The 23,449-nt window shown below is 46.2% G+C and overlaps 1 protein-coding gene across 6 annotated transcripts in view; it reads right to left on the reverse strand.

Annotated features, from left to right (window-relative positions):
* The window catches only part of LOC128691998 (anoctamin-7-like), a 639,071-nt gene that overhangs the window by 229,704 nt on the left and 385,918 nt on the right, over positions 1-23,449 (reverse strand). The window lies entirely within an intron of this gene.

Genomic DNA, 23,449 nt, shown 5'->3' on the forward strand with positions numbered 1-23,449 from the left:
AAGACGGGCAGAAAGCAGCAACTTCACTCTGGCTGTACCTTCTCCAGAACATCACTCCATCTGAGATCTTACATACCCAGGATGACTCGAGTATGGAACACATTCGTACAGCATAATGATGTCAACGAGATAACGTCAGTTGATCAAATGAAAATGCTGGCCCACAGATGGCTCCAACTTCATCCTGTTCCCTACTTGTATGTCTCATAACAATAAAAATGCTTTCAAATGAGCTGATGTAGGTAACAGCTCTTAGCTTGTCAATAAAGTTAGGAATCCTTAACCTGTAAATAGCTGTCAATAAAGCTAGGGATCCTTAACCTTGTCAAACCCTGTGTAGAGACAGAGTTGAGAGAGAGAGAGACAGAGAGAGAGAGAGAGAGAGAGAGAGAGAGAGAGAGAGAGAGAGAGAGAGAGAGAGAGAGAGAGAGAGAGAGAGAGAGAGAGAGAGAGAGAGAGAGAGAGAGAGAGAGAGAGAGAGAGAGAGAGAGAGAGAGAGAGAGAGACAGAGAGAGAGAGAGAGAGAGAGAGAGAGACAGAGAGAGAGAGAGAGAGAGAGAGAGAGAGAGAGAGAGACAGAGAGAGAGAGAGAGAGAGAGAGAGAGAGATATGACTCGAGTATGGAACACATTCGTACAGCATAATGATGTCAACGAGATAAAGTCAGTTGATCAAATGAAAATGCTGGCCCACAGATGGCTCCAACTTCATCCTGTTCCCTACTTGTATGTCTCATAACAATAAAAATGCTTTCAAATGAGCTGATGTAGGTAACAGCTCTTAGCTTGCCAATAAAGTTAGGAATCCTTAACCTGTAAATAGCTGTCAATAAAGCTAGGGATCCTTAACCTTGTCAAACCCTGTGTAGAGAGAGAGAGAGAGAGAGAAGCTCTGTCCTGTTACCGATCATCCTTCATCAAACTACTCGCCAACTCAGTGAGGGAACAGTTCGGGATGAAGTTCACGGAACACCGTTTTTTTAATATTTTGCAAAATTTGACCCAAGATCCGTGAATCATTGTTTCAGGACAAACAGTGACACAAAGAAAAGACAAATTCTTACAGTGGTTCTTCAGTAGCAGCATTGTTGAGAAATTAATTGAAAATCCTCAACGTGTGCCTTGTAATAATGTCCTTAATTTGGACAGAATGAAAGTCAGCAAACTGAAGGATCCTTTCTAAAGAAGTTGTGCAGAGTTTTCAGGAACACTTAGTGAATTCTATTAATGGAAGGAGCGCATTCTGAAATCTTTGCATGTAGGCTCATCTAGTCACTTTACTCAGACGAAGCTTTACTCTCCGTATTGACGGACGTAAAGGGTCCCGTACACCCGGATAGGATCTCATTATGTCATGTCTGGTAGAAGCAGAGATACGTGTCCTTGAAGCGAGAAAGATGAACTAAATGCAATTTTCAAACATTAACATAAAAGGCCGTATTTCTGAGATGAGCGAGGACATTTTGTGTTTAGTTGCAGAAATGAAAGGAAATTTCTACTTTGTGTTGCAGTTGGATGAATCAACAGATATTATGTATTGTGTACAACTGTTTGTTTGTGTTTAGTACCGAAAGGTGACTCAGTGAAAGAGGAATGTTTGTTCTCTGAAGCTCTGACCACCGCTGTCTGCAGGAATGTGTTGAAGACGTTCCAGAATTTTATCATTGACGTAGAGCTGGATGGAACGAAGTTAGTTGTAATGTGCACTTATGAGACCCAGCCATGACAGGCAGCCATTCTGAGTCCCAAGTGTTTGTGAATCTGGTTGTTCTGCTTGCCATACCCACCCACTGACTGCTTCATTTATATGGTTTTCCCGTGAAGACACTCGTTCTTCACCTCACCATTGTATTCTGTAACGTTGTTTAAATTGTTAATCACATCCGAAGCAGCGCTACAGTCTCCAAAAGTCTCAAAGTATTGTGTCAAGAGGTCAGCAACAAATTCAGTATACTCTTGTTCGCTGGTTATCATAGGAAAGTTTTACACCGCGTGCTTCAGGCTGATATGTTAATGGTCTCAGAATTAACAACACTACTTGAGGTAACCACTGAGAAGTGCTCATTTATTGACATCAGTCGACACTTACTTTCAATGAAACAGTCCATCAGTGAACACTTTCCTGATCTGGAACATCGTGGGATGAGTGATTGGAATGTGACATTTTTTAATTGAGGAATGAAGCAAATAATAACAATAATAATAATAATAATAATAATAATAATAATAATAATCATAATAATAATAATAATAATAATAATAATAATAATAATAATTAATAATAATAATATTTATTTTTACAAGTACATGATACAACTTATACAGACATAGCTGACATCAGTGACATACTATATAGAAAGCACCTACCTATGCAGAGCACTTCGGGCAAATTAAGTTAATTTTGTCTTCAGGATGTGACCCACACCAGTCGGCTAACACCCACGTACCTATTTACTGCTAGGTGAACAGGGACAGCAGGTATCTTAAGGAAACACGTCCCAATGTTTCCACTCGTACCGGAGAACGAACCATGGACCTCAGTGTGTGAGCTGAGTGCATTACCAACCGAGCTTCTGGACACGGCGAAAGTAGTTCCTTGGCTTGCGAGAAAATAGCATGCTAAAGGCTGACGGTGAATAATTGACTCTCTGACAGAGCTCTCTGGTAGAGATCTCTGATAAAACTCTCAAAATCCTCGTCCCATTTCCCCTCTGTGATGTTCACTAGCTATGACAAAGTCTGCCATCTTACAGCTGATCAAGAAGAAGCAGAGATTATTACTACACTGATCATTTCCTCTCTAACTTGCGGCCTGTCATGTGTTTAATTATTTGACTGTGTTGTCTGCCTAAGACATATGAATTATTAAATTTAAATTTTTTCTAAGTGTATGCTAAACTTTTAATAAACATTAATGATTATTTGTATAAATAACCTGCAAGAAATTAATAATCTTAGAATATATTTGCGAATAATTTTTTTTACATAAAATAGGAAATAAAAAATCTTAGAGAATTTCTTAATTGAGTTGGGATACTGAGGAAGTTCAAAAAACAATACATAATGGAATTTATCGTTAATAAATACCATTTTATTGTAATTGGTGAAAGAATATCATTTAGAAAATAAGATCGACACCATGCCTAACCCTTCTAGGGTAGGGTAGGTGCCTGAGCCCGAGCCTTTAGCTCATAAGACTGTCATTCCCATTTGCCCCCTTGGGGCGGGGATGGCAGACCAGAGAGGCCTAGCTTGTGGCTAGGCCTGGGGACAGTTGGTCCCAAAGATGAGGAGGTACTTGTGCCTCCTCCCATGGGAGACTTAGGTCTCAGACACTCCCTAAAGAGGGAGCCAAGGCCGGGCCACCACTTGGAAAAGGCCCGGGTCGGGAGACTACCGGCTAATCTTTAACTAACTAACTAACTAAAATAAGAACTTTGAGAATTTGTTGGAAGTACTGAAAGGAAAGATTAAGTAATAATTGTTGTTAAGCTTGAACAACAGACAACCATATATCTTAAGCAGTGAGTGAATATCAGAATGATGTATTCTCTCTACTACTACTCTGCACCTCTCCTTGCGACAGTATATAAGTCTCCACACTGTCGCTTGATCTTCACTTCTCCAGGCTGAGGGACTGACAACCTCAAATCTACGACTTTAAGGGTGATGGGCTGATTACATTGTCTTCACATCTCTACTGCTCCTGCCTACTTTCTGTACTCGACTGAAGAAGCCTACTGTGTAGGCGAAACGTTTCGGAATAAAGCTGCCTAAATGTTGCCTTGTGTCTTACCTATCAAGCAGTGAGTGACTGAAGTATTGTTTGCAAGTATCATACAACCACCCACAACCACGTTACAACCATCCACTACCGAGTACCAACTATCCACAACCACGTTAGAACCATCCACTACCACGTTAGAACCATCCACTACCACGTTCCAACTATCCACAACCACGTTACAACCATCCACAACCACGTTGCAACCATCCACTGCCGAGTTCCAACTATCCACAACCACGTTAGAACCATCCACTACCACGTTAGAATCACCCACTACCACGTTCCAACTATCCACAACCACGTTAAAACTACCCATAACTATGTTAAACCTTCTACAACAACGTTACAATCATCCACAACCAAATTACAACTCCCCACAACCACGTTACAAGCTCCCAGAACAATGTTGAACATTAAAATTGTATAAAATACCGACAGGTTGTTAGGTAAGACAGCAGAACAATGTTACAACCACCCACGACAACGTTACAACCTTCCACAACCACATTATAACCTTCTATAACCACGTTACAACCACCTACAACCAACTTCAGACAAATGGAGAGCGAAATATTAAAAAAAAATAATCCAACATGAAAGTAACATAATAATAACAGACTCCAACATAAAATGATTCAAAATTAGACTGAACAATCGTACTGTTTACAACTTAAAAATGGATAAAACAAAGAGGGTTGAAAAATGAATTCCAGAGGAAAAATGTGAGTCATGAAGAAAGAATGAAGTTAACAGATGGGGAAGAAGAAGAAATATGTTAATCATACATGAGAAGACAGAATCTTTATGAAAAAATTCTCAAATGCGGCACTAAAAGTGCTCAAAAAATATTTCTTCTCAACTGTAAAGAGATCCAAAGAGGCTGTGGTGTTACCACAATGAATTTAAATATCTAACTAAATAATTAAAAAAAGATACCACTAGCATAGTCATGACCTCACAACTACACAAAAGTAAAAATAAGGAAGCACTTTGTGACAGAACTTCAATGCTGGACAAAAGTCAGACATCCAGACTTGTCCTCTGTTTGTAAGTGAATTCTAACTATTAACATAATAACAAGTGTTGGAGATGGTTGAGTTTACCCGGATCAAGTCACAGTATCAGACTGTCTTGTTCTCTATGAGTTCCCTGCTGCTGTTCTCTGTGTTCCCTGCTTCTGTTATCTGTGTGTTCCCTGCTGCTGTTCTCTGTGTTCCCTGCTTCTGTTCTCTATGTTCCCCAGGCTGTTGTTCTATATGCCCCCCAGCTGCTGTTCTCTATGTGTTCCATGCTACTGTTATCTGTGTGTTCCCTGCTGCTGTTCTCTGTGTTCCTTGCTGCTGTTCTCTATGTGGTCCATGCTGCTGTTCTCTGTGTTCCCTGCTGCTGTTCTCTATGTCCCCCAGGCTATTTTATATGCCCCCCAGCTGCTGTACTCTATGTGTTCCATGCTAATGTTCTCTGTGTTCCTTGCTGCTGATCTCTGTGTGTTCCTTGCTGCTGTTCTCTATGTTCCCCAGGCTGTTGTTCTATATGCCCCCCAGCTGCTGTTCTCTATGTGCTCCCTGCTACTGTTCTCTATGTGTTCCCTGCTGCTGTTCTCTGTGTTCCCTGCTTCTGTTCTCTATGTTCCCCAGGCTGTTGTTCTATATGCCCCCCAGCTGCTGTTCTCTATGTGTTCCATGCTACTGTTATCTGCGTGTTCCATGCTGCTGTTCTCTGTGTGGTCCCTGCTACTGTTCTCTATGTGGTCCCTGCTACTGTTCTCTATGTGGTCAATGATGCTGTTCTCTGTGTTCCCTGCTGCTGTTCATTATGTCCCTCAGGCTATTTTATATGCCCCCCAGCTGCTGTTCTCTATGTGGTCCATACTGCTGTTCTCTGTGTTCCCTGCTACTGTTCTCTATGTGTTCCATGCTAATGTTCTCTGTGTTCCTCGCTGCTGTTCTCTGCGTGTTCCTTGCTGCTGATCTCTGTGTGTTCCTTGCTGCTGTTCTCAATACCCCCAATTGCTGCTCTCTGTTCCCTATGTCTCAACCGTTCTTCTTTATGGCCCCAAATGCTGCTCTCTGTGCCTCCAGCTGATGTTCTCATTACCCCTACTGCTGCTCTCTATGCCCCAGCTGCTGCTCTCTATGCCCCTTCTGCTGTTCTCTATGTCCCCAGCTGCTATTCTCAGTGTCCCAGCTGCTGGTCTCTGTGCCTCCAACTGCTGTTCTCTGTGCTACCATCTACTGTTGCTATGTCCTACCATGGCTGCTGCTGTGTCCCCTGGCTGTTGCTATATATGCCACCTGGCTGCTGATGTCTATGTCCCTGGTTGCTGCTGTCTATGTCTCTGGTTGCTGCTATGTTCCTCGTCTGTTGTTATTTCCTCTGTCTGCTGATATCTATATCCCCTGGCTGTTCCTATGTTCATTGGCTGCTGCCATGTTTCTCACCTTGCTGCTGCTATCTTTTCAAGGACTGTACTTGGGAGAGTCACTTCAACACGGTCCTGTACTTCCCCGATCATGAAGGAGGACAGACCTTTAGTCACCTACATTTCGCTGCAGAGGTCTAGTTAGTCTCTGGCTTCGCTGATCAGTACAGAGGAACCTCTGGTCACGACCAGAGGTTGCTTTCTTTGTCACCTGGCTACTGCTACCTATGTCCACTGGCTGTTGTTATCTATATTCCCTGGCTGTTCCTGTGTTCATTGGCTGCTGCTATCTATGCCACCTGGCTACTGCTATCTATGTCTTCTGGCTACTGCTGTCTATGTCTTCTGGCTACTGCTATCTGTCTTCTGGCTACTGCTATCTATGTCTTCTGGCTACTGCTATCTGTGTCTTCTGTCTACTGCTGTCTGTGTCTTCTGGCTACTACTATCTATACTACCTGGCTGCTGCTATCTATATCCTTTGCCTACTGCTATCTATATTCCCTGGCTCCTGTAATCTGTTCTCTGGCTGCTGCTATCTATGCCCCATGGCCGCTGCTATCTATGTCTCATGGCTGCTGCTATCTATGTCTTCTGGCTACCGCTATCTATGCCACCTGGCTGCTGCTCTCTATGTCTTCTGGCTACTGCTATCTATGCCACCTGACTGCTGCTGTGTCTTCTGGCTACTGCTGTCTAAGTCTTCTGGTTACTCCTATCTATGCCACCTGGCTGCTGCTATCTATATCCTATAGCTGCTGCTAACTATCTTCTCTGGCTGCTGCTTTCTATGTCCCCTGTTTGCTTCTATCTATATTACTTGGCTGCTGCTATCTATTCCAACTGGCTGCTACTATGTCCCCTGACTGCTGCTGTGTCCCCTGACTGCTACTGTCTATGTCCCCCTGACTGCTACTCTCTATGTCCCCTGGCTGCTGCTATGTCCCTTGGCTGCTACTATCTATGTCCCCTGGCTGCTACTGTCTATGTCTCCTGACTTCTACTGTCTATGTCCCCCTGACTGCTACTCTCTATGTCCCCCTGACTGCTGCTATGTCCCCTGGCTGCTACTATCTATGTCCCCTGGCTGCTACTATCTATGTCCCCTGGCTGCTACTGTCTATGTCCCCTGACTGCTACTGTCTATGTCCCCTGGCTGCCACTATTTATGTCCCCTGGCTGCTGCTATGTCCCCTGGCAGCTACTATACACATCCAACAACATCTCAGCTCTGTCCACTCTGTCTAGCATCCTGTGTATTCTACACGTCATCATTTTATCTCTTCTGGTGTTCCTTTCTACTAATGATATTTAGTGTCTGGTCGTACTCTGGCCTCTCCATCCCCGTACCATTTACGTCGGAGACCTTAAATCTTCTCGAGTTCCTTATATCTCTCATGCCTGGTGTCGAGAATAAAGTCTCAATACTGGTGAACGGAGGCTCGAGTCTTCACTCGTCCATGTGCTGAACGACTCATTGTTATTGTGGTTTCTTTCCATACAAATACAAAGACACAGCAGCGCAAGGCTACCCAAACTAAGTGTTTCTCTGTTGTAAGCATCTTCGGACTACTTTAGGAGTATGTAAATGGCTTAGAAAATCGACAAGTTGAAGAACGAGACACCTGAGAATCTTTGTTGAGGAAACAAAGATTCCCAAGATTATATGTTGGACGTAAGAAGCCAGTGGCTTTTTAAGTCCAGTATTGAGAAGAACGGTGGAAAATCAAGACTTTGAGGTAATCCGTCCCTCAACCTGGGGTCTGTGTTCAGTCCATCAGTCTTGAGATTAAAGGACTGAACACATCGACTCCAGGCTGAGGGACTAATTACCTCAGTCCTAATCTTCTGGCTGGCGAAACATTTCATCAATAAATATTCCCAAATGTTACACAAGTGTCTCAAGTGTCTTAACCTCGTGGAGCAGTTGTTGTCCTGCATCTTTATTCCCTCTTCGCCTCTTAGCTCTCGTTTCTCATTTCGTAGCTTGAGTGCTGCATTTATAGGCCCGGTTCTTTTCTGTATCCCCTGTATGCCCCTTTCATGCTAAAAATTATCATTGTCTTCTGTTAAGTTTTAAATCTGATAACACCAGTTATCCGTTGTCTTACCAATTTCCATTATTTCTGTTCTGAGGAGTATATTTATATTTATGTGTATGTATTAGTTGCAGCAGTGTACATGTTGCAGCAGTGTACATGTTGCAGCAGTGTACATGTTGCAGCAGTGTACATGTTGCAGCAGTGTACATGTTGGGTAGCAGTACATGGCTGCAGCAGCACATGTTGCAGCAGGTACATGTTGCAGCAGTGCACATGATGCAGCAGGTACATGTTTGCAGCAGGGTACATGATGCAGCAGTGTACATGTTGCAGCAGTGTGCATGTTGCAGCAGTGGTACATGTTGCAGCAGTACACAGCTGCAGCAGGTACATGATGCAGCAGGCATGTGCCATGTTATGTACATGGTGCAGCAGTGTACATGTTAAAAGAGTGCATGCTGCAGCAGTGTACATGCTGCAGCAGTGCACATGTTGCATAGGTACATGTTGCAGCAGTGTACATGCTGCAGCAGTGTACATGTTGCAGCAGTGTACATGGTGCAGCAGTGTACATGTTGCAGTATGTACACATGTTGCAGCAGTGTACATTACATGTTGGGCAGCAGTGCAGATGCGCTTGCAGCAGTGTACATTAAGCAGCAGTGCACATGTTGCAGCACATGTTTGCAGCAGTGTACATGCTGTTGCGGCAGCAGTGCACATGTTTGCAGTACAGTGTGCATACAGTGAAAGAGTGCACATTGTTGCAGCAGTGTACATGTTGCAGCAGCGTGCCACAAGGCAGCAGTGCACATGTTGCAGCAGTGCATGTTGCAGCAGTGCACATGTTGCAGCAGTGTACATGTTGCAGCAGTGTACATGGTGCAGCAGTGCATGTTGCAGCAGTGTACATGGTGCAGCAGCACATTGTTGCAGCAGTGTACATGATGCAGCAGTGCACATGTTGCAGCAGTGTACAGCAGCAGGTACACAGCAGCAGTGTACATGGTGCAAAGAGTGCACATGTTGCAGCAGGTACATGTTGCAAGCAGTGTACATGGTGCAGCAGTGTACACGCTGCGCAGCGTACATAAGCTGCAGCAGCGTACATAGCTGCGCAGTGGTACATGCGTGTTATGCACACGATGGCGAGCGCACATGGCGCAGCAGTGCAATACTGGCGCAGCAGCGCACATGGTGCAGCAGTGCACATGCTGCGCGAGTGCACATGCCGCAAAGAGTGCACATGCTTCGCGTTGAAAGTGTACATGCTGCGTTAGCGTACATGCTGCAGCAGCGGTACATGGTAAGCAGTGTACATGCTTGCAGCAGTGCACATGTTGCAGCAGTGCACATGCTTGCGCAGGCACATGTTGCAGCAGTGCACATGCTTCGCGCAGCAGTGTACATGCTGCAGCAGGTACATGCTGCGCAGTACATGGCGCAGCAGTGTACATGGTGCAGCAGTGTACATGTTACAGTGTACACAAGTTACTACAGCGCACACGTTGGGCAGCAGTGCACATGGCGCGTTATGCACACGTTGCACAGTGTACATGCTGCAAAGCAGTACATGTTGCAGCAGCGTACATGCTGCGTTATACTACGGCAAGAGTGCGCATGCTAAGCAGTACATGAAAGTGCTGCACATGTTACTAAGAGTGCAACATGTCATAAGCAGTGCACATGGCGCAAGCAGTGCACATGTTGCGCAGTGCACATGTTGCAGCAGTACAAGCTGCAGCAGTGTACATTGTTGCAGCAGGTACATGCAGCAGTGCATGTTGCAGCAGTGTACATGGTGCAGCAAAGTACATGTTGCAGCAGTGTACATGCTGGGCAGTGTACATAAGCTGCAGCAGCAGTGTACATATTGGTTATGCACATGTTGCAGCAGTGCACATGATCGCGTTGGCGCACATGCCTTCGCAGCAGGCACACGGCGCAGCAGCGCCACGCGCGTTAAGTGCTGCCGCGTTGCGCGCACAGCAGTGCACATGCTTCGCAGCAGTGCACACAGCCGCGTTGCGCACTACGTCGCGGTTGCGCACATGCTGCAAGCAGCGCACACGGCGCGTTAAGCGCACACTGCCGCGTTAGCGCACACGCTGCGTTAGCGTACATGCCGCGTTGGTGCACATGCTGCGTTGCGTACATGGCAAAGCAGCAGTACATGGCGCAGCAGCGCACATGCTGCAGCAGTGTACACAGCAGTACATGCTGCGTTATGTACATGGCGCAGCAGTGTACATGCTCGCAGCAGTGGCACATGTTGCAGCAGGTACATGTTGCAGCAGTGTACATGCTTGCGTTAAGCGTACATGGCGCAGCGCATGCTGTTATGCAACATGGCGCAGCGTACATGCCGCGTTGCGCGCACATGCTGTTGCGCACATGGCGCAGCAGTGCGCCACGTTGCAGCAGCGCACATGCTGTTGCGCAATACGCGTTCGCGTTGAGTGCAATACGCCGCGTTGCGTACATGTTGCAGCAGTGTACATGTTCGCAGCAGTGCACATGTTTGCAGTGTACATGCTACGCAGCAGTGCATGGTGCGTTATGCGTACATGCTCGCAGCAGTGTACATTGCGCAGCAGCGCACATGCTGCAGCAGGCATGTTGCAGCAGGTACATGTTGCAGCAGTGTACATAAAGCCAAGAGTGTACATGTTGGCAGCAGTGCACATGGTGCAGCAGGCACATGTTGCAGCAGATGTTGCACAGGTATTACGTTTGCGAAGAGTGTACATTATGTTGCAGCAGTGTACATGCTGCGTTATGTACATTGCCGCGTTAGCGTACACATAAGTGCCGTTATGCACATGGCAGCAGTGCACATGCCAGTAAGAAAGCGTACACGTCGCAGCAGTGTACATGGCGCGTTATGCGCAATATGTTCGCAGCAGCGTACTACGTTGCAGCAGTGTACATGCTGCAAGCAGTGCACATGTTGCAGCAGTGTACATGTTGCAGCAGTGCACATGTTGCAGCAGTGCACATGTTGGCAGCAGTGTACATGGTGCAGCAGTGTACATGCTGCAGTGAGGTACATGTTGCAGCAGTGTACATGGTGCAGCAGGTATATGTTGGGTAAGAGTGCACATGCTTGCAGCAGTGTACATGTTGCAGCAGTGTACATGCTGCAGCAGTGTACATGCTGCACAGTGTACATGCTTGCAGCAGTGTACATGCTTGGGTGTTAAGGTACACTGCTGCGCAAGAAAGGTACATGAAAGCAGCAAAGGTACATGTTGGGCAGTTATGTACATTGTTGCAGCAGTGCACACGCTGCAGCAGTAACATGGTGCAGTGCACATGGTGCAAGAGTGTACATGGTGCAGCAGGCATGTTGCAAGCAGTGGCATGGTGCAGCAACGTACAGCAGCAGAGGCACATGTTGGGTACAGTGCACATGTTGCAGCAGTGTACAACATGGTGCAGCAGTGTATATGTTGCAGCAGTGTACATAAGCTGCAAAGAGTACGCTGCAGCAGTGTGCATGTTGCAGCAGTGCACATGAAAGAGCAGTGTACATGCTGCAACAGTGTACATGGACAGCAGTGTACACAGCAGCAGCGCACACGCATGTTGCACATGGCGCAGTGTACATGGCAGCAGTGCATGGTGCAGCAGTGCACACAAGCGCAGCAGTGCACATTGTTACAGGCACATAGTGCAGCAGGCACATTATGCAGCAGCTACATAGCGCAGCAGCGCACATGGTGCAGCAGTGCACATGGCAGCAGCAGGCACATTGTTGTTGCGTACACGGTGCAGCAGCGCACATGGCGCAGCAGGCACATGCTGTTAAGGTACATGTTGCAGGCACATTGGTGCAGCAGTGTACATAAGCTGCAGCAGTGTACATGTTGCAGCAGTGCGTACATGTTTCGCAAAGCAGTGCACATGCTGCGTTATGCGCACATGGCGCAGCAGCGCATGTCGCGTTATGCGCATTACGGCGCAGCGAGCGCACATAAGCCGCGGTTATGCACATAAGCCGCAGTGCACATGGCGCAGCAGCGCACGTTTTCGCGTTAGCGCACATGTTGGCGTTGCGTACATGTTGCAGCAGTGCACATGGCGCAGCAGCGTACATGTTGCAGCAGTGCATGCGCTGCAGCAGGTACACGTTGCAGAGCAATATGCCGCAGCAGTGCACACACGGCAGCAGCACATGGCGCGTTATGTACATGCTGGCAGCAGTGTACATGTTGCAACAGTGTACATGTTGCAGCAGTGCACATGGCGCAGCAGTACATGTTGCAGCAGGTACATGCTGCAGCAGTGTACATGTTGCAGCAGTACATGTTGCAGCAGTACATGGTGCAGCAGTGCATGTTGCAGCAGCGTACATGGTGCAGCGTGTACATGTTGCAGCAGTGTACATGTTGCAGCAGTGCACATGGTGCAGCAGTGTACATGTTGCAGCAGTGCACATGCTGTTAGTGTACATGTTGCAGCAGTGTACATGTTGCAGCAGCGTACATGTTGCAGCAGTACATGTTGCAGCAGTGTACATGCTGCAGCAGTGTACATGGTGCAGCAGTGTACATGTTGGGTAGGCATGGTGCAGCAGGCACATGTTGCAGCAGTGTACATGTTGCAGCAGTACATGTTGCAGCAGTGCATGCTTGCAGCAGTGCACATGTTGCAGCAGTGTACATGGTGCAGCAGTGCACATGTTGCAGCAGGCACATGCTGCAAGAGTGCACATAAGCTGCAGCAGTGCACATGTTGCAGCAGGTACATGTTGCAGCAGTGTACATGCTTGCAGAAAGTGTACATGGCGCAGCAGCACATTGCTGCAGCAGCACATGCTGGCAGCAGTGCACATGGTGCAGCAGGTACATACAGCAGTGTACATGTTTGTTATGTACATGTCAAGTGTTGGAGTGTACATGCCAGTGCACATGTTGCAGCAGGCACATAAAGCTGCAGCAGTACATGTTGCAGCAGTGTACATTGGTGCAGCAGTGTACATGTTGCAGCAGTGTACATGCTGGCAGCAAAAATATGGTGCAGCAGTGCATATGTTGCAGCAGTGCATGTTGCAGTGGTACATGCTTGCAGCAGGTACATGCTAAGCAGGTACATGCTGCGTTATGCACATGTTGCAGCAGTGCATGGTTGCAGCAGTGCAACATGCTGCCGCAGCAGTGTACATGGCGCAGTTATGTACATGCTGCAGCAGTACACGTTGCAGCAGTGCACACGTTGCAGCGTTAGCGCATGGTGCAAAGAAAGGCACATGAGCAGCAGTGCACATGGTGCTAGTTAAGTATTACGTTGTTATACATGGCGTTAACGCACATGCTGCAGCAAACATGCTGCGTTATACATGCTGTTGCGTACACTGTTGCAGCAGTGTACATGTTGCAGCAGTGTGCATGTTGCAGCAGTGTGCATGTTGCAGCAGTGTACATGGTGCAGCAGTGTACATGTTGCAACAGTGTACATGGTGCAGCAGTGTACATGGTGCAGCAGTGTACATGGTGCAGCAGTGTACATGGTGCAGCAGTGTACATGGTGCAGCAGTGTACATGGTGTAGCAGTGTACATGTTGCAGCAGTGTACATTGTGCAGCAGTGTACATAGTGCAGCAGTGTACATGGTGCAGTAGCGTACATAGTGCAGCAGTGTACATGGTGCAGCAGTGTACATGGTGCAGCAGTGTACATGGTGCAGCAGTGTACATTGTGCATCAGTGTACATAGTGCAGCAGTGTACATGGTGCAGCAGTGTACATGGTGCAGCAGTGTACATGTTGCAGCAGTGTACATAGTGCAGCAGTGTACATGGTGCAGCAGTGTACATGGTGCAGCAGTGTACATGGTGCAGCAGTGTACATGGTGCAGCAGTGTACATGTTGCAGCAGTGTACATAGTGCAGCAGTGTACATAGTGCAGCAGTGTACATGGTGCAGCAGTGTACATGGTGTAGCAGTGTACATGGTGCAGCAGTGTACATGTTGCAGCAGTGTACATAGTGCAGCAGTGTACATGGTGCAGCAGTGTACATGGTGCAGCAGTGTACATGGTGCAGCAGTGTACATGTTGCAGCAGTGTACATGTTGCAGCAGTGTACATGTTGCAGCAGTGTACATGGTGCAGCAGTGTACATGTTGCAGCAGTGTACATGTTGCAGCAGTGTACATGGTGCAGCAGTGTACATGGTGCAGCATTGTACATGGTGCAGCAGTGTACATGTTGCAGCAGTGTACATGGTGCAGCAGTGTACATGGTGCAGCAGTGTACATGGTGCAGCAGTGTACATGGTGCAGCAGTGTACATGTTGCAGCAGTGTACATGTTGCAGCAGTGTACATGTTGCAGCAGTGTACATGGTGCAGCAGTGTACATGGTGCAGCAGTGTACATGGTGCAGCAGTGTACATGTTGCAGCAGTGTACATGGTGCAGCAGTGTACATGTTGCAGCAGTGTACATGTTGCAGCAGTGTACATGGTGCAGCAGTGTACATGGTGCAGCAGTGTACATGGTGCAGCAGTGTACATGGTGCAGCAGTGTACATGGTGCAGCAGTGTACATGGTGTAGCAGTGTACATGTTGCAGCAGTGTACATTGTGCAGCAGTGTACATAGTGCAGCAGTGTACATGGTGCAGTAGCGTACATAGTGCAGCAGTGTACATGGTGCAGCAGTGTACATGGTGCAGCAGTGTACATGGTGCAGCAGTGTACATTGTGCATCAGTGTACATAGTGCAGCAGTGTACATGGTGCAGCAGTGTACATGGTGCAGCAGTGTACATGTTGCAGCAGTGTACATAGTGCAGCAGTGTACATGGTGCAGCAGTGTACATGGTGCAGCAGTGTACATGGTGCAGCAGTGTACATGGTGCAGCAGTGTACATGGTACAGCAGTGTACATGTTGCAGCAGTGTACATAGTGCAGCAGTGTACATAGTGCAGCAGTGTACATGGTGCAGCAGTGTACATGGTGCAGCAGTGTACATGGTGCAGCAGTGTACATGTTGCAGCAGTGTACATAGTGCAGCAGTGTACATGGTGCAGCAGTGTACATGGTGCAGCAGTGTACATGTTGCAGCAGTGTACATGTTGCAGCAGTGTACATGGTGCAGCAGTGTACATGTTGCAGCAGTGTACATGTTGCAGCAGTGTACATGGTGCAGCAGTGTACATGGTGCAGCAGTGTACATGTTGCAGCAGTGTACATGTTGCAGCAGTGTACATGTTGCAGCAGTGTACATGGTGCAGCAGTGTACATGTTGGGGCAGTGTACATGTTGCAGCAGTGTACATGGTGCAGCAGTGTACATGGTGCAGCAGTGTACATGGTGCAGCAGTGTACATGGTGCAGCAGTGTACATGTTGCAGCAGTGTACATGTTGCAGCAGTGTACATGGTGCAGCAGTGTACATGGTGCAGCAGTGTACATGGTGCAGCAGTGTACATGGTGCAGCAGTGTACATGTTGCAGCAGTGTACATGTTGCAGCAGTGTACATGTTGCAGCAGTGTACATGGTGCAGCAGTGTACATGGTGCAGCAGTGTACATGGTGCAGCAGTGTACATGGTGCAGCAGTGTACATGTTGCAGCAGTGTACATGGTGCAGCAGTGTACATGTTGCAGCAGTGTACATGTTGCAGGAGTGTACATGTTGCAGCAGTGTACATGGTGCAGCAGTGTACATGGTGCAGCAGTGTACATGGTGCAGCAGTCTACATTGTGCATCAGTGTACATAGTGCAGCAGTGTACATGGTGCAGCAGTGTACATGGTGCAGCAGTGTACATGTTGCAGCAGTGTACATAGTGCAGCAGTGTACATGGTGCAGCAGTGTACATGGTGCAGCAGTGTACATGGTGCAGCAGTGTACATGGTGCAGCAGTGTACATGTTGCAGCAGTGTACATAGTGCAGCAGTGTACATAGTGCAGCAGTGTACATGGTGCAGCAGTGTACATGGTGCAGCAATGTACATGGTGCAGCAGTGTACATGTTGCAGCAGTGTACATAGTGCAGCAGTGTACATGGTGCAGCAGTGTACATGTTGCAGCAGTGTACATGGTGCAGCAGTGTACATGTTGCAGCAGTGTACATGTTGCAGCAGTGTACATGTTGCAGCAGTGTACATGGTGCAGCAGTGTACATGTTGCAGCAGTGTACATGTTGCAGCAGTGTACATGTTGCAGCAGTGTACATGTTGCAGCAGTGTACATGGTGCAGCAGTGTACATGGTGCAGCAGTGTACATGGTGCAGCAGTGTACATGGTGCAGCAGTGTACATGGTGCAGCAGTGTACATGTTGCATCAGTGTACATAGTGCAGCAGTGTACATAGTGCAGCAGTGTACATGGTGCAGCAGTGTACATGGTGCAGCAGTGTACATGGTGCAGCAGTGTACATGTTGCAGCAGTGTACATAGTGCAGCAGTGTACATGGTGCAGCAGTGTACATGGTGCAGCAGTGTACATGGTGCAGCAGTGTACATGTTGCAGCAGTGTACATGTTGCAGCAGTGTACATGTTGCAGCAGTGTACATGGTGCAGCGGTGTACATGTTGCAGCAGTGTACATGTTGCAGCAGTGTACATAGTGCAGCAGTGTACATGTTGCAGCAGTGTACATGTTGCAGCAGTGTACATAGTGCAGCAGTGTACATGGTGCAACAGTGTACATGGTGCAGCAGTGTACATGGTGCAGCAGTGTACATGTTGCAGCAGTGTACATAGTGCAACAGTGTACATGGTGCAGCAGTGTACATGTTGCAGCAGTGTACATAGTGCAACAGTGTACATGGTGCAGCAGTGTACATGTTGCAGCAGTGTACATAGTGCAGCAGTGTACATGTTGCAGCAGTGTACATGGTGCAGCAGTGTACATGGTGGTGAACACATGCCATCTATATTATTAGTGGTAAATAATATCAACAAGTTGATAAGACATGTGTGATACTCAGACATCTTTACTCTCGACGATAAAGTTGCCTAAGTGTTGCACATGTGTCATGTCAACAGGTGACATGAAACCGTCATGACCCTTACACAGTCATCAGGCTTTAACACTAATAAAGCAACCAATAATTTCCTTCTATATCAATTTACTGTTAGAGTAACAAATTTAGTCATTACAAATATGAAAATTAATTCTAATAAACGTATGCAATTCTAATGTATGTGTCAATAATATTTCTTTCCATTTTCGTGGTGATATTCTCACAAATTCTTTTCTCCGTGTGATGGATCGTCCATCCTGAGAGATGGTTATTATCCGGCTCTGCTGGAACGAATCGTTTAGGGTGCTTTTACCTATTGTAACTGTTATGGAAGGCTTGACAGTATCCTTCAGTGCCATACATAGGTCTCCCATCTCAGGATGACAGATTTCATTACCTTATGTATGAAACCAATTCCAAGTGGTGGACTATAATAGGAAAATATAGCTAGCTATTGTTCCGACAACGTAATTCTCTGAAGAGAGTTGTGGGACTTTGTAACCGTAAATACATTCTTTACAATTAACCCACTCTTTGTGGATAAATCTTTAGGTGACGTTTTGATCCAGGACCAGTATGAATTCGAAAATGAGTGAGAAGGTGGTGAGAATACTAAAAGACAGATAAGGGAAAGAGGCGAGAAAGTTAATACCCCAGAAAAAAGTTATGTTCTGAAGATTAAAACACTTGATAATGTATTAAGAAAGGCATGGATCAACAGAGTCAAAACCGGGGTTAAGATTTAAATGACGAATGTTGTGGATAATGGCAGACTCAGCAAGAAAACGTCTGTGAGGGCTAGATAAGGATACATATGTCTAGCTGAGGACCAGCTCCTAGGATGGCTATGGTTTCTAACATGACATATGAAAGTGTTACTAGTGTCAGCAGGGTGACTATCTCTCTCGTGTTCTCTATGTCGATCAGGAATGGAGCGGCAAATCTCACCCATAATATAATAATAATAATAATAATAATAATAATAATAATAATAATAATAATAATAATAATAATAATAATAATAATAATAATAATATCTTTATTTACTACAAGTACATGTACAAGGAATACAGACCATAGCTAACGCGACTGGCTGGAGTTTTGAGACTCTATGACCGCGGGTTCAATCCCGGCCGGGGGTATGGTTTACATACTACTATATAGAAAGCCGCTTGTTATGTTGAGCATTTCCCGCAAGTTTTGTCCCAGGATGCGACCCACACCAGTCCACTAACACCCAGGTACCTATTTTACTGATGGGTGAACATGGACAGCAGGTGTAAGGAAAGACACCCAATGCGTGTTCCTTACACCGAGAATCGAACCCGGACCCTCACCGTGTGAAACAAGAACTGTAGCCACAGGGCACAGTTAGAATAGGACAAGAGGTGTAGGAAGTGGAGTAGACACCGAGACATTCACGGTAAAGTATGAACCGAACTGTTACGAAGTGTATTACAGTAGTTTTATGAAATACAGGAAAATATTCAGAGGACTGAGGGCGCCATTAAAGCTTCATGAATAATAAAAACACAGAAGGATAAGTACAGGAATTTTTCAAGGGGGAATTGTGACTAATTAAGATAAAATAAGATATTGTTCGGATTTTTAACCCCGGAGGGTTAGCCACCCAGGATAACCCAAGAAAGTGAGTGCGTCGTCGAGGACTGTCTAACTTATTTCCATTGTTGTCCTTAATCTTGTGCCCCAGGATGCGACCCACACCAGTCGACTAACACCCAGGTATCTATTTGCTGCTAGGTGAAAAGGACAACAGGTGTAAGGAAACGCATCGAAATGTTTCTACCCCGCCGGGAATCGAACCCGGGCCCTCCGTGTGCGAAGGGAGAGCTTCACCAGCCAGGCCATGGGGTCACCTGTACCCACTGTAATGATGTTTAAAAACACATCTGTAGTTCCTAAGCATCTAAAGGCTTCTTCCTCTCACTCAGCAGCACCTGCCTCCCTCTCACTCAGCAGCACCTGCCTCCCTCTCACTCAGCAGCACCTGCCTCCCTCTCACTCAGCAGCACCTGCCTCCCTCTCACTCAGCAGCACCTGCCTCCCTCTCACTCAGCAGCACCTGCCTCCCTCTCACTCAGCAGCACCTGCCTCCCTCTCACTCAGCAGCACCTGCCTCCCTCTCACTCAGCAGCACCTGCCTCCCTCTCACTCAGCAGCACCTGCCTCCCTCTCACTCAGCAGCACCTGCCTCCCTCTCACTCAGCAGCACCTGCCTCCCTCTCACTCAGCAGCACCTGCCTCCCTCTCACCCTGCAGCACATGCCTCCCTCTCACCTTGCAGTACCTGCCTCCCTCTCACTCAATAGTACCTGCCTCCCTCTCTCTCTCAGCATCAGCTGGGCTACATGTATCGCCTGATGTAGGCATAACTAACTGTAAGCTTTACCAGATGGACTATTGTAATACTGCATCATTATGTGCCGGAACACAGAAAAAGTTCTGGAATTCTGAGACAACTCACTCAGAAATGTTCAAGCAATGTCGAAGAATTTTAACCACAGTGGCACAATACTAACTGTACTGGAGAAATCTCCCGACATTGAACTGTAAATAACTCATAATCACTTAAGCTTGTCTAAAGTCAGCTTTACCCTGTTAAACTATTATTAATAATTAAAGAACACACATAAACTACATTGAAAAGCTTTTCGAGTTAATTCTGTGTTACCAACCCAATACGATTGTAACCTCATCAAAAACTTGTAAATAGTTCACTACCACCGTAACTTAGTTACTATTACAAGGGTACCTAGTCCCTGGACCCATTATGTGCCTCTGTATTCTTTCGAGTGCCATCTGCAGGATGGATATGAGGTGCATAAGATACAACATCCCAACATCTCAGCCCTGGATGAGACCAAGATAAGAGAGACGAGACAACAGACACTGTGAGGTTACTCGCAGCAGTGATGATAGTGACATCCTGCTGCTGACACTCCAATAACTGTCTCAGTCTGTCTGGTTCTCTCTATACGGGTATCTTCTTTATATTTTTGTCTCTCTTTGTCTCTGCCCGAATGTATGTCGGTTTGTTTCTGCCTGTCTGTGTATGTCTTTCTGTCGCTGCCATGTCTCCGAATGCTTATTTGTCTCTGTATATCGTCTGTTTTTTATATACGTCTGTGTGTACGACTACTGCTCTGTGTGTAAATATACAGAATGTCTGTGTATGCGGCTAGGGCTCTGTGTGTGTATACAATTTTGTGTATTATTCTCATTACCTATTTGTTATTACTTATTTTGGGTACTGAAACTGAACTCATGCTCTCAGTGAGTTAACTGGTCTATTAGATTTAAAGCCTATCGACTAGTCGAGAGTTTATTAGTAAGATTTAAAATTTCAAATCCTCCACTAAAATTAAGATTTTTTTGGTAGAACTGCAATGGTTTGGAGTCGAAGTGCTTACGGTGTCCATAGTCTTTCCTAGTAACTCATATTTCTCTATTACAGAGTCCATTTTGTTACACGACGTCACAATGAATATGATGAATTTAAAGAAAACTTTAAAGATTTACATGGCTCGACAAGTTAGAAAAGCAACAATATCGTTAGTTTCCACAGACATATTTTTGACCGAGCGTTTAAAATGAGGCAATATAGCTTAGTTTCTCACACAGCTAAATAACTATTTTAGGATAACTTTTTAATCTGTACTTGCCAAGGTATTCAGAGGTATTTGTAGCTTTATGTGTTTGATTAAACCAGTAGGAGACAGAAACTCGGAATTTATGTTTCGGGATCCAACTGAGTTCGTCTTCAGCAGAAATGTTGAATCTGCTGAAGAGGATCTTAGTTGTAGGTCGAAATATACAGCTCCTTACATTGCTTGCTCATGTCTCCTGCTTGTTTATGTATCCTACTTGTTTATGTCTCCCGCTTGTTTACGTCTCCCGCTTGTTTAAGTCTCCCGCTTGTTTACGTATCCCGTTTGTTCTTGTCTCCCGCTTGTTTATGTTAACATAAGAGTCAAATGAGATGCAGAAGTTGCAGACACCGTCACAGTGGGCGGATCCTCTAGAGGAAGTAGGTCCAGTTATCATTTGTACCACAGAATCTTGGTAATCTTGGTACAGAGGATACCTGTCCACTCTCCTCTGACCTACTTCCTCTGGTGGGTTCTCCTACTGTGAGAATAGCTGGAAAGGGTTACTTGGAGAGGTTTTCGTGGGTCAACGCCCCCCGCGGCCCGGCCTGTAACCAAGCTTCCAACTGCTGCACACCTCTGGCTCTTACACGAGCGACCATCTTCCTGCCCGTGTTTCATAGTCATCAAGACTACGGTGATGTGCACCTTTATCCAGGCTGAGGGACTGATTACCTATTGACTCCAGTTTCAATCCCTTCAAATAACATCTGCACTGAGTCGACAGAGCCACTGGTTGGCGAACCGTCTACAGAATAATGATACGCAGGTGTTGCACAGGTATTCGTTTCACCAATGTCCATTTAGCAAATCGTCACTTCATCTGCATATATTTCACTGGACTACATTTCACTTAGATGTGTTGAGTTTAAGATCAAAATATTTATTGCTGTATTTAATAATCGAAATATTCGGTACAATAATTACATTCCTCTCACAAATAATTCAACGTTAGGTGAGGAAATTTAAGTCTAACTTTCGGTCCGTCTTGGACCATAATTATGATACGTTCGGGACTATTATAATAGTCCATCATTGACCAACCTAGACCAACATCATGGTGTCTCCCGGACCATTATCATGGTCTCTCTTGGACCGTTATCATGGCCTCTCCTGAACAGCTATCATGGCCTCTCTTGAGCTGCTATCATGGTCTCTCCTGGACATTAACATGGTCTCTCCTGGATCATTATCATGGTCCAGTTTGGACAGTTATTTAGCAACGACACTAACATCTTTTCTTCAGTTTCATTCTCTGTACGAACGACAGAGGTAACAACAATAAAGCTTTATTGCGACAACTTTTCGCATTAAACTGAGTTTAATCAAGTCAAGACGTGATTAAAAATTCTACTTAGAACGACACTTTGCCACGTTAAGACGTGTTCTGCGTACGCGAGTTTTTGTTCATTCACAGGCCAGCCTCACGCACTCTAGTGTTGTTGTTCACACACTTGCTGTCAGCCTCACACACTCCAGTGTTGTTGTTCACACACTTGCTGTCAGCCTCACGCACTCCAGTGTTGTTGTTCACACACTTGCTGGCAGCCTCACACACTCGTGTTGTTGTTCACACACTTGCTGGCAGCCTTACGCACTCGTGTTGTTGTTCACACACTTGCTGGCAGCCTTACGCACTCGTGTTGTTGTTCACACACTTGCTGGCAGCCTCACGCACTCGTGTTGTTGTTCACACACTTGCTGGCAGCCTCACGCACTCGTGTTGTTGTTCACACACTTGCTGGCAGCCTTACGCACTCGTGTTGTTGTTCACACACTTGCTGGCAGCCTCACGCACTCGTGTTGTTGTTCACACACTTGCTGGCAGCCTCACGCACTCGTGTTGTTGTTCACACACTTGCTGGCAGCCTTACGCACTCGTGTTGTTGTTCACACACTTGCTGGCAGCCTTACGCACTCGTGTTGTTGTTCACACACTTGCTGGCAGCCTTACGCACTCGTGTTGTTGTTCACACTCTTGCTGGCAGCCTCACGCACTCGTGTTGTTGTTCACACACTTGCTGGCAGCCTCACGCACTCCAGTGGTGTTGTTCACACACTTGCTGGCAGCCTCACGCACTCGTGTTGTTGTTCACACACTTGCTGGCAGCCTCACGCACTCCAGTGTTGTTCGTCACAAACACGTTGATTAGCGTCACGCACTTCAGCTTTCTTTTTCTTAAATCTTTAAACATTATCTTTGAAACGTAACTTTACTCTGTTATTTCTGTTACAGAGTATCTCTAGCTTATCGGAATCTGCTGATGAAAAAACCATCCTGGGAGATAGAACTGACAGGGAAGTCAGCAAACTAGATAATGGAATATATATGTCAACAATATGTAAGGAAGCTGAGGAGAGGTTTGTACCCAAGGGTAACAGAAATAACAAGAAAGCCAGGATGATCCCTTGGTTCACCCAAAGGTGTAGAGAGGCCAAAACCAAGTGTGCTAGAGAATGGAAGAAATAAAGAAGTTAAAGGACCCAGGAAAATAAGGAGAGCAGCCTTAGAGCCCGAAATGAATATGCACAGGTAAGAAGGGAGGCCCAACGAAAATA

Source organism: Cherax quadricarinatus, chromosome 6 (genome assembly GCF_038502225.1).
Source record: "Cherax quadricarinatus isolate ZL_2023a chromosome 6, ASM3850222v1, whole genome shotgun sequence".
NCBI classification, from domain to species: domain Eukaryota; kingdom Metazoa; phylum Arthropoda; class Malacostraca; order Decapoda; family Parastacidae; genus Cherax; species Cherax quadricarinatus.